The following is a 12,173-nucleotide window of genomic DNA, read 5'->3' as shown; positions in this document are numbered from 1 at the left end:
AACCTCTCCTGCATGATGCTCTGATCCAAAAAAATAAAGTAAAGGTGTTATCACTAACTTCAGACAATTTGCAACTGCATGTTATCAGCATATTAGAGCCGTGTAATCCACACAGCAGCTTATGTATAAAACAGCTAATCGGAGTGTATGTAAAACTATACTCTAAACTCTATCTTAACAGGTCTCGGAAGACCCAATCGTACCGAGCGTGTATCCTCAGCCACTGGGCGTCATTGGATGCGAATTTGGAGGGACATGTGGTCAGTACACCAGTCTCCAATCCGTTGTCAGTTTTCGCGACCATAGCCTATATTTCTCAGTCAAATGGCTCCTCAATTGGCCTCACAATGGCTGAGTGTACTCCTTGCCAACAGCGCTAGGCAGAACTGGATAGTCACTCATCCAAGTGCTCCCCAAGCCCGACGCCATTTACTTTCGGTGATCTGATGGGAATCAGTGTTATAACTGCAGCAAGGCCACTGGCGAATATATAAAAACTTCCTGTCATTAATGAGGCTAAGGGGAACACAATCATATGGATTAATTAGGAAGCGGTGACAAATTCACCCATGCCATGGGTGTAAAATAAGAAGTATAAACAAACTACCAACACCATCAGGGTTTCTTAAGTATGTAAGTTAAACATCACTCTACAAAAATGGCTTGTCACTTATTATGTCCATTTATCAGTTACACAGTTTACATTCTTGATATTAATGCAATTGCCATTAATTACCCTCATGAATGGAAAAGATAAATATATTTTCTAGCACATACACCATACATAATGTAACTGTATTATGTATTGCACAGTATTACTGTAATGTTTGTATTCTGAGCAGGTGCCTCTGATGATTAGACTAGAACGTTTGAAATCAATCATGGTGGAATAAAATGAGGAGCAGATTATTCCAGTTTGAGTCAATTTCTTCTTCCTGTAAGTAAGCTAGTATAGTTTGGCCAGATCTGTGTTTTTTTTTTTTTTTTTTGGTCATCAGTCTACTGACTGGTGTGATGCGGCCTGCCACGAATTCCTTTCCTGTGCTAACCTCCTCATCTCAGAGTAGCACTTGCAACCTACGTCCTCAATTATTTACTTGACGTATTCCAATCTCTGTCTTCCTCTACAGTTTTTGCGCTCTACAGCACCCTCTAGTACCATGGAAGTCATTCCCTCATGCCTTAGCAGATGCCCTATCATCCTGTCCCTTCTCCTTATCAGTGTTTTCCACATATTCCATTCCTCTCCGATTCTGCCTAGCACCTCCTCATTCCTTACCTTATCAGTCCACCTAATTTTCAACATTCGTCTATAGCACCACATCTCAAATACTTCGATTCTCTTCTGTTCTGGTTTTCCCACAGTCCATGTTTCACTACCATACAATGCTGTAGTCCAGACGTACATCCTCAGAAATTTCTTCCTCAAATTAAGGCCGGTATTTGATATTAGTAGACTTCTCTTGGCCAGAAATGCCTTTTTTGCCGTAGCAAGTCTGCTTTTGATGTCCTCCTTGCTCCGTCCGTCATTGGTTATTTTACTGCCTAGGTAGCAGAATTCCTTAACTTCATTGACTTCGTGACCATCAATCCTGATGTTAAGTTTCTCGCTGTTCTCATTTCTGCTACTTCTCATTACCTTCGTCTTTCTCCGATTTACTCTCAAACCATACGGTTTACTCATTAGACTGTTCATTCCGTTCAGCAGATCATTTAATTCTTCTTCACTTTCACTCAGGATAGCAATGTCATCAGCCAATCGTATCATTGATATCCTTTCACCTTGTATTTTAATTCCACTCCTGAACCTTTCTTTTATTTCCATCATTGCTTCCTCGATGTACAGATTGAAGAGTAGGGGCGAAAGGTTACAGCCTTGTCTTACACCCTTCTTAATACGAGCACTTCGTTCTTGATCTTCCACTCTTATTATTCCCTCTTGGTTGTTGTACATATTGTATATGACCCGTCTCTCCCTATAGCTTACACCTACTTTTTTCAGAATCTCGAACAGCTTGCACCATTTTATATTGTCGAACGCTTTTTCAAGGTCGACAAATCCTATGAAAGTGTCTTGATTTTTCTTTAGCCTTGCTTCCATTATTAGCCGTAACGTCAGAATTGCCTCTCTCGCCCCTCTACTTTTTCTAAAGCCAAACTGATCGTCACCTAGCGCATTCTCAATTTTCTTTTCCATTCTTCTGTATATTATTCTAGTAAGCAGCTTCGATGCATGAGCTGTTAAGCTGATTGTGCGATAATTCTCGCACTTGTCAGCTCTTGCCGACTTCGGAATTGTGTGGATGATGCTTTTCCGAACGTCAGGTGGTATATCGCCAGACTCATATATTCTACACACCAACGTGAATAGTCGTTTTGTTGCCACTTCCCCCAATGATTTTAGAAATTCTGATGGAATGTTATCTATCCCCTCTGCCTTATTTGACCGTATGTCCTCCAAAGCTCTTTTAAATTCCGATTCTAATACTGGAGTCCCTATCTCTTCTAAATCGACTCCTGTTTCTTCTTCTATCACATCAGGCAAATTTTCACCCTCATAGAGGCTTTCAATGTATTCTTTCCACCTATCTGCTCTCTCCTCTGCTTTTCTCTGCCTCGTGATGGCTGGGTGTTGTGTGCTGTCCTTAGGTTAGTTAGGTTTAAGTAGTTCTAAGTTCTAGGGGACTGACGACCATAGATGTTAAGTCCCATAGTGCTCAGAGCCATTTGAACCATTTTTTTCTCTCCTCTGCATTTAACAGTGGAATTCCCGTTGCACTCTTAATGTTACCACCGTTGCTTTTAATGTCACCAAAGGTTGTTTTGACCTTCCTGTATGCTGAGTCTGTCCTTCCGACAATCATATCTTTTTCGATGTCTTCACATTTTTCCTGCAGCCATTTCGTCTTAGCTTCCCTGCACTTCCTATTTATTTCATTCCTCAGCGACTTGTATTTCTCTATTCCTGATTTTCCCGGAACATGTTTGTATTTCCTCCTTTCATCAATCAACTGAAGTATTTCTTCTGTTACCCATGGTTTCTTCGCAGCTACCTTCTTTGTACCTATGTTTTCCTTCCCAACTTCTGTGATGGCCCTTTTTAGAGATGTCCATTCCTCCTCAACTGAACTGCCTACTGCGCTATTCCTTATTGCTGTATCTATAGCCTTAGAGAACTTCAAACGTATCTCGTCATTCCTTAGTACTTCCGTATCCGACTTCTTTGCGTATTGATTCTTCCTGACTAATGTCTTGAACTTCAGCCTACTCTTCATCACTACTAGATTGTGATCTGAGTCTATATCTGCTCCTGGGTACGCCTTACAATCCAGTATCTGATTTCGGAATCTCTTTCTGACCATGATGTAATCTAATTGAAATCTTCCCGTATCTCCCGGCCTTTTCCAAGTATACCTCCTCCTCTTGTGATTCTTGAACAGGGTATTCGCTATTACTAGCTGAAACTTGTTACAGAACTCAATTAGTCTTTCTCCTCCTTCATTCCTTGTCCCAAGCCCACATTCCCCTGTAACCTTTTCTTCTACTCCTTCCCCTACAACTGCATTCCAGTCGCCCATGACTGTTAGATTTTCGTCCCCCTTTACATACTGCATTACCCTTTCAATATCCTCATACACTTTCTCTATCTGTTCATCTTCAGCTTGCGACGTCGGCAAGTATACCTGAACTATCGTTGTCGGTGTTGGTCTGCAGATCTATGTTACCAACCTATTATGTTGGAATATAGAAACAACAAAATCAATAATGAAATCACAGACTAGTTTGATTATGATTCAGTAATTTGGTTGACAAGTGTGCCTGACGGCTATGTGATGGTAGATGAATGTTCCTAGCAATGTGTACATAGCAGAGAATGAAGATCTCTCTCATAGGTTCACAGTGCCATGCAGAGACTATTATACATTTACAGATAGATGCATACAGAAAACAAATGAAAAAATGGAACGAACAGGTACCTTTAACATTTTTTAACCGCCAACATTTATCACAACAACAGATATGTAAACCGCAGCATATCTTTTTGTTTCTCGCATATACATTGCACTTTAAATTGTGATTAGTTATTCACTCGCTTTCTTTTGTAGTTTTTTGCCTAAGTAAGAGCAAGAGAGAGGGAGAGAGAGAGAGAGAGAGAGAAAGTGTGTGTGTGTGTGTGTGTGTGTGTGTGTGTGTGTGTGTGTGTGTGTGGAGAGAGAGAGAGAGAGAGAGAGAGAGAGAGAGAGACTATGTATCTGCAGACTTACAGTATGTCAGTACTTCTGAAATGTACAAAAGTCATAAACGACATAGATTCCAACACGAGCATGTGACTATATGCGTTCCACCGCTTGTATGTAAGTTCCTTCTACTACTTATCCACATAACTGCCTATTTGTCGTTACACTTATTGCGTATGATGTCAGCTGTTGGTGTATCCTCTTTCCAGAAATTTTCCAAGTGCGAAGATAACCAACAGATGACAGTTCTTTACGTTTTGTTATCATCAGGGAAATTGCGGCCAGCAAGGAATTCTGAGATCCAGACGAATCTGAAAATTCCTTTAAATTTTCAAATTGCTGCAGAGAATATAATTTCCACACATAGTCATGTTTATTTACACATTCAAAAATACGTTCACAAGCACTTGTGAGCACTTTGTCAACAGTCTTAAACTTACAAACTTTACAGAAATAAAAATGGATATATGTTCCTGTTGTGTTTCGCAAAATCTGAATATCAATCAGCCCGAATATCTAACGCCTGATCATTTACTTGTCGTTCATTTTCATAAACAGTTATCTCCTCGTACATGGCTGACAACTAAATGTAAATGACGTATCTTCTAGATAAAATAACAGTCACAGCAATGCCACAGAATCAAAGCAGTCTTGCAAGAAACGCTATTTTCCAGCTGAACTACCGAATTTATGAAATACGTAATCCTGCATTGAGGACACAAGTTCATCAGGACGTTTCTAACATTGTGAATTCAGTGTTATATTTAGCACGGCTTAAGTAGAACTGCACTGAATTCTCCGAATTACTTCAGATGTAGGCCCCCATGCGAAAATGTTAATTCAAGAACGTGACGTCCAATTCGTATCCCCTTTTTTATTCATCAGTGCTACTGTCGTGCTCATATGATCTCATTGTATTTGGGATGTTAGAATCGAACAGAAAAGAAACACAATTGGTCCAATCGGATAGTAATTTGCGAAAGAGCTGATAAATTCTCCCTCTACAATTGTAGAAGCTGCATTTCCTCTACATTAATTTTCTAAGCAGGATTTAATCTGTGTTGCTACGAGTGTTCACGTATAATGAGTAGATGATCCCTCTACTCTTCCTTCGCTGCGTAATTTTGTTTGTAATAAAAAAAACTACTGAAGTTTTCTCTTGAGACTAAAGATCCAATGGGTATGAAATTTCTCGCACGGGAAGCAATATACAATACATTTTCTCAGTTTACCCTCTTTATCAATAGAGCGGTATGTGTGCTCTCCTACAAAAGCCACAAACTTTCTAGTAATGTGGATGAAGACAACGTTGTAATACCCACGAACAAGTAGCGGTCGACTAGAAAGCAGTTAGATAATGTTACTTTCGTGTGAACTATTCTTTGAATACACAAACTGCTAGTAAAGTACACTTGTAGTAGAAGGAATTTTTGCTCCCATCATGCACACCTTGTGAATGACTTTCTTCAGGATAACGACATCGCTCGACTGGAGTAGCCAGCATGTTCTCCAGGCATGAATCCTATCGAACATGCCTGGGATAGACTGAAAAGAACTGTTTATGGACGACGGTACCCACTATCCACTCAGAGGGACCTACGCCGAATCGCTGTTCAGGAGTGGGACAGTCTGGACCAACAGTGCCTTGATGAACTTGTGGACAGTATGCCCCGACGAATACAGGCATGCGTCAATGCAAGAGGACATGCTACTGGGTATTAGAGGTACCGGCTTGTACAGCAATCTGGACCACCACCTCTGAAGGTCTCGCTGTATGATGGTACAACATGCAATGTGTGGTTTTCATAAGCAAATAAAAAGGGAGGAAATGATGTTTATGTTGATCTCTATTCTAATTTTCTGTACAGATTCCGGAACCCTCGGAACCGAGGTGATGCAAAACTTTTTTTGATGTTTGTTCATTATAGTAACTCTACTTTACGAGAATTATGTCGGAATACAGAAAGAAAGCCTATATTACTGCTGCATTGTACAACTATACATCGGTGGCTGACGTGTTAATGGAGTATTTAGTAAGGGCGGGAATATGGGGGAAAGTGGAATCATCCAAGAAGAAATAACTTACAAAACACATTTTCAGCTGGTCAGTCTGGAATCCCTTTGACTAAAGTACAACTGTTTTCAGAGATATGTCCCGCTTCGAAATCAGCCCCTATGACCAACGAAGACGTGTATGGAAAATCTGCGGAGAACAGTGGATACCAACTTGAATGTCGCCGGCAATACAGCCCAACAACCAGGAGTGATGGTCTGAGCTGTCATTTCTTTTCATAGCAGGCCCGCTTTGGTTGTTATGAGCAACAACGTTACAGCACGTCCTACGACAACGATATTCTATGCCCTGTTTTGTTGCCCTTCGTTGCAGGCCACCCTGGACTTCCATTCCAGCGAAGTAATGCCCACCGTCCGCGGCGAGAGTTTCCACTGCTTTTCTTCGTACTTGCCAAACCCTTCCTTGCCAACTAGGTCGCCAGAGACATATCTCCTCAACTGAGAACGGCTGGAGCATTATGGGGAGGGCCCTCCGACCAACTTGGGATTCTGACGATGTAACAGGGCCAGTTGGATATAATTTGGCACAGTATCCCCCAGGAAGACATCCATCAACTCCTCAGCCAACGCCAATAAATTATCTAGATTTTTCTGAAATTGTAATCATTTGTTTACCTGTACATATACATCACATATAGCGATTTTCGTTCCATTCGGATAATTCTTTCGTGGTGCGTCGTTCTTTTTCACTGTAGAGTGTATGTTGTAAACAATAACGGTCCTATCACACTTCCGTTGCATACTCCTGAAATTGCCTTTCCATCTGCTGATTTTGTTCCGTTAAGAGTGGCGTGTTGAGTTCTGTATACAAAAAGGACGTGGATGCAGTTGCAGGTCTGGTCCGATACACGGTAAGCTCATACGGCACTGCTGGACGGAGTTATGCCTCTTCCTGAAATCAAGGAGCATCGCACCAATCGGAGAGCTGATGTCTACAGTACTGTGTTTCTCATGGAGGAAAAAAGCGACTGGATTTCGTAAGATCTCTAGGAATTCTTGTTCTTATAAACGAGATTTTCGTTCCAAAATATCGTCACAATATATGAGCACAACACAAGTTCCAGAAAGTAGATGTAGATTAAGAGGAAGTGTTAGTGAACACTGAGGTCGCCCTTAACAACCAACATCCGTCCGATAAATTTCGTAAATGGAATCTTGGGAAGACTTCATTGATCCTTTTTTATCATCGTCAGGTCACCAGGGCTAACGTGAAAATCGATTATCCACAAAGTTTACATCCATTTAATTTTTGAGATTATCCTCCTTCATTATATTGCAAGTTGGTTACTATCACACAACTTTCCGGCTCAATTCGATGATTAAATAGTTTACAAGAGGCCCGGATCACAAAATAAGAAATTCATCTGTATCCATCACAACACGCCTGCTAACAAACATACTTTGAGAATGGGAACACTAAGCGATTTGAAATGGAAATAAAGCTTTCACCCTGTTTACGAGTTTTTAACCCTGACCTTTCGCGTATCCTTACCTCCAAAGAAATTTATGCCTGGAAAATATTTTGAGTCGTATAAACGTTTATGACAGCGATTGACAGGTGAATTGCAGACATCGAATTTAAGGATGTAATCCACTCGTCGAAATAAAGAAAAGGAATTGGCAATAGTGCTTTGACCTAAACACGCGAAGGGCTAGGCCGAGAAATTTACGCTTTGCCCACTTATTAGCGGTCTGTCTTTTGATAGATCAAGTATCCTGACACAAACTATTTATTCTAGCAGATTTATAGGGACAAAAATTTCTCCGAGGAAGGATAATGAAGCTATGAACACCGAAGAGAAGCAACTCCGTTAGAGAAGTACGGAGCAGGAAAATAGACGTGATTGTGTTGAAGGAAATATCCGGCGATTCACCTGAAATAATTCAGGAAAATCGAGACAAACTGAAATCAGGACAACCGAACTGGGATTGGACCCTATGTATTTTCTACACTGCTCCAGTAACTTTATCACTGCGGTACATTACTCTTGCACAGAATAATGAGTGACTAAGAATGTTAACGAAGGCCTCTTCTTAATGGTAGAAACAACAGCTCAGAGACTATTTCGGTCGAGATAAGATATTATGAGACAAAAGGCGAAGAGCAATAAACGAGTAAGTTAAACAGGCTCGTACCGTAGTGAATAAAGAATCACGGTGACGTGGACAAGTTCCTACCACATAAGACCACGAACTGTCAGCCATTTGTCACCCATTGTCATGCGTACAGAAAATATGGTTGCCATGTGTTTCTCAAGAACGCTTCGTCATGATCTTGCTGTTTCGTTGTTGCTGTACAATACAGAACAGACACAACATTGGTAGATAAATGCAAGTTAGTATGCACTTAAGTAAGTGATGGAGTAGTATGTTGGTTCGAGTACTTTTCAGTGTATGGCATCGTCGTTCTTGCACTCATCCGGCACGAGGATCCACTCATCCAGGCAGTTACATCTCCATGTACATAAAGTCTTCAGAAAGTAAGTTACACATTTCGTCCCACACTAAGACCCTTGCGCAACAAGAGTGGTGCGTTTTCAGAAGAGAGAACAGTTCCGTGTTTTCCTGCGGGCACAGTTCTGCTGCGGTGCGAATAACAGGTGCAGCACAGAGCGCGAGCGAAACGTCGCAGAAAGTTGAAACGCACTCCATAAATGAAGAACGAGGGACTACACGATTCTTGTGAGAAAACGTCTGTATTGCACACAGATTCGCTGTTAAATTCTGGCGATTTATGGACCAAATGCATCGTCGAATCCCGCCTTGGTAAAATGGTAAAACGCGGCACCGACGTGGGTGAAGTGATCGGGTTGTCCAGATCTTACACCATGCCGTTTGCATTTTCTCCGCAATCCGAAGGAACATCATCGTCGAGAAGTTGAATGATTGGTACGACGTTCCGACTACTGCTTACAGATACTTGTTGACTATATTGAAAAATAGTGTCACGCATCCGAGTCACTTTGAGGTACAGTGCAGCATTCAATAAAAGTTACTTACCTAGCCATGATAATGTGCAACTTAATTTTTTAAGCCACCTCGTAATGGAGTACGTTCTCTATAAAATTAGCAATCCTTGATCTTTAGCGTAGAAGACTGCATGTGACCGGATTTTGTGCTTTCCACACTAGTATTAACACTGCGCATTCGTCTAATGATCTACGCGTGGTTAAGCGTTCTTCAAACGCGATTTTCATTTACCATATGCACTCTATTCGATGAGCCCTAGGAATTAAGGATATAGCTTCACTTCACTATACATATTAGATCTTAGGTCATTACCATGTATGTCCTTTTGCTTGTTGAGATTATCGGATTATTGGACTCTTGCAGAAACTTGTCTGCTGCCCCTTCATAGAATGGATATATACGAGTTATGCCACCGTACGTGTTTATTTCCGTTTCATGAGTCTAACCGAATCATTTATGCCATTGTGTTATTTAAAGGGGGTGTTATTTCATTCTATGGGTGCTGTTGAAGATCGTAATTCTACAGTATACTTGCCCTCTTTTTCTTTTCTTTTTTCAACTCTTAGGCCTCTGAATGATGCTATGCAGCGGTTCTGTCAATGAGAATCCAGTCTTTCTTTCAGTCTTCAGCCCATAAAGCCTAACCAGCAATAATACAACATATTGCACCCCCTACATCCGGTCAGATCTGTAAAAGGTTGAAGAACCCGAGACCATGCCTCGACTTTTCAGCTTAACACTCTGAACGACACACACATACTCACATACACACACACACACACACACACACACACACACACACACCACAAACAAACAAACACAAATACAACTTAAAAAACCAAATAAACAAGAAACAAAGTAGTCCACAAAACCATCAGACGAGCGATGTCGTTATCCTGAAGGAAGACATTCTCAAGGTGTGCGCGATGGTGGCGCGAATTGTCGTCCATGAAGACGAATGCCTCGCCAGTATGCTGCCGATATGGTTGCACTAACGGTCGGAGGATGGTGTTCACGTATCGTACAGCCGTCACAGCGCCTTCCATCACAACCAGCGGCGTATATCGGCCCCACATAATGCCACCCGAAAACAGCAGGGAACCTTCACCTTGCTGCACTCCCTGGACAGTGTGACTAAGGCGTTCAGCCTCACCAGGTTGCCTATAAACACGTCTCCGACGATTGTCTAGTTGGAGGCATATACGACACTCATCGGTGAAGAGAACGTGATGCCAATCCTGAGCGGTCCATTCAGCATGTTGTTGGACCCATCTGTACCGCGCTGCATGGTGACGTAGGTGCAAAGATGGACCGCGCCATGCACGTCGGGAGTGAAGTTGCACGTCATGCAGCCTATTGCGCACAGTTTGAGTCGTAACACGACGTCGTGTGGCTCCACGAAAAGCATTATTCAACATGGTGGCGTTGCTGTCAGGGTTCCTCTGAGGCGTAATCCGTAGGTAGCTGTCATCCACTGCAGTAGTAGCCTTTGGGTGGCCTGAGCGAGGCATGTCATCGACAGTTCCTGTCTCTCTGTATCTCCTCCATGTCCTAACAACATCGCTTTGGTTCACTCCGAGACGCCTGGCCACTTCCCTTGTTGAGTGCCCTTCCTGGCCCAAAGTAACAATGCGGACGTGATCGAACCGGGGTGTTGACCGTCTAGGCAAGGTTAAACTACAGACAACAAGAGCCGTGTACCTCCTTCCTGGTGGAATGGCTGAAACTGATCGGCTGTCGGACCCCGCTGTCTAATAGGCCCTGGTCATGCATGGTTGTTTATATCTTTGGGCTGGTTTAGTGACATCTCTGAACAGTCAAAGGGACAGTATCTGTGTTACAATACCCACAGTCAACGTCTATCTTGAGGAGTTCTGGGAACCGGGGTGATGCAAAACTTTTTTTGATGTGTGTATAACGGGAACAGTGACCATACATCTGACAACAATTACGAAAAAGAATGAGACCAGTCAACCGAGGCAATGGTGGCACAATTAAATCACTACAAGTTACGTCCATCCTTGCCCAACTGTTCATTCCATGTCCTAATGTAGAATAGATAAAAACTACACCAGGGTACAAATTGTCAAAGATTCTTGCAATCTGTCCTGCTGTGACACGACGATCGTATGGCTGATATAAATTCAGAAGTCGTAAGTGTATCAAACCGGTAATGTAATTTTTAAAGAAGAAATTTGTGCACTATGATTATAGCTTCATTCTTATAGTGTCAAAGAAACATTTAACCTAACAAGTTTATCGGTAAACAGAAGACACAACTTCTACTGCTGAATGTCTCTCAACAGTCTCTCTCGGTGCATGATTTCCATCTAATTCAAAACGCCTTAAAGATGTGCTGTTGGATTAGTAATGTCAGTGTGGCACCTTCAAGCAGAAACAGATGCGTGTTCCTCATTACCAACTGTCTGGGCTAAATCAGTCACATATTTTATACAGCAAAAGTAAGAAGAAATATAGAACAACCATTTATTTTATTCCACCCCTTTTACAACCTGCACAGAGCAGTGCAATAGGAGGTGGTCCACCAGTCACCTTTAATGCACCAATCTTGCCGTACGTTAGCTCACAGCACTTACAAGTGGTAATGTTAGAGTATCGCTTGCCCCCTCCCCTTCCCCTGCCCCTATTTTCTCATCATTTACGAATCTCCCAGTACATGATACATAGCATTTTCAACTACCTGATTTTGTTTGCTTTATAGCTGTCAGCAATTCTTGGCGAATGGGATGAATATCTTTATCGTCGTAATTATTTGATGAGAAACGCGTGTGATGCTGTGATCAGCTGAAAACATGTTTTGTACGCCACTCCATTGTGTATGATACCACTTGTCCCCATATTTTCGCATTTCACACTCCCTCCATTAAAACT

General features: G+C 41.9%; 1 protein-coding gene across 1 annotated transcript in view; it reads left to right on the top strand.

Annotated features, from left to right (window-relative positions):
* The window catches only part of LOC124777018, a 123,832-nt gene that overhangs the window by 40,562 nt on the left and 71,097 nt on the right, over nucleotides 1-12,173 (top strand). The gene's annotated exons all lie outside the window — the stretch shown is intronic.

Source organism: Schistocerca piceifrons, chromosome 2 (genome assembly GCF_021461385.2).
Source record: "Schistocerca piceifrons isolate TAMUIC-IGC-003096 chromosome 2, iqSchPice1.1, whole genome shotgun sequence".
NCBI lineage: Eukaryota > Metazoa > Arthropoda > Insecta > Orthoptera > Acrididae > Schistocerca > Schistocerca piceifrons.
The sequence above is the reverse complement of the archived record's forward strand: the minus strand, read 5'-3'. Positions and strand labels throughout refer to the sequence as shown.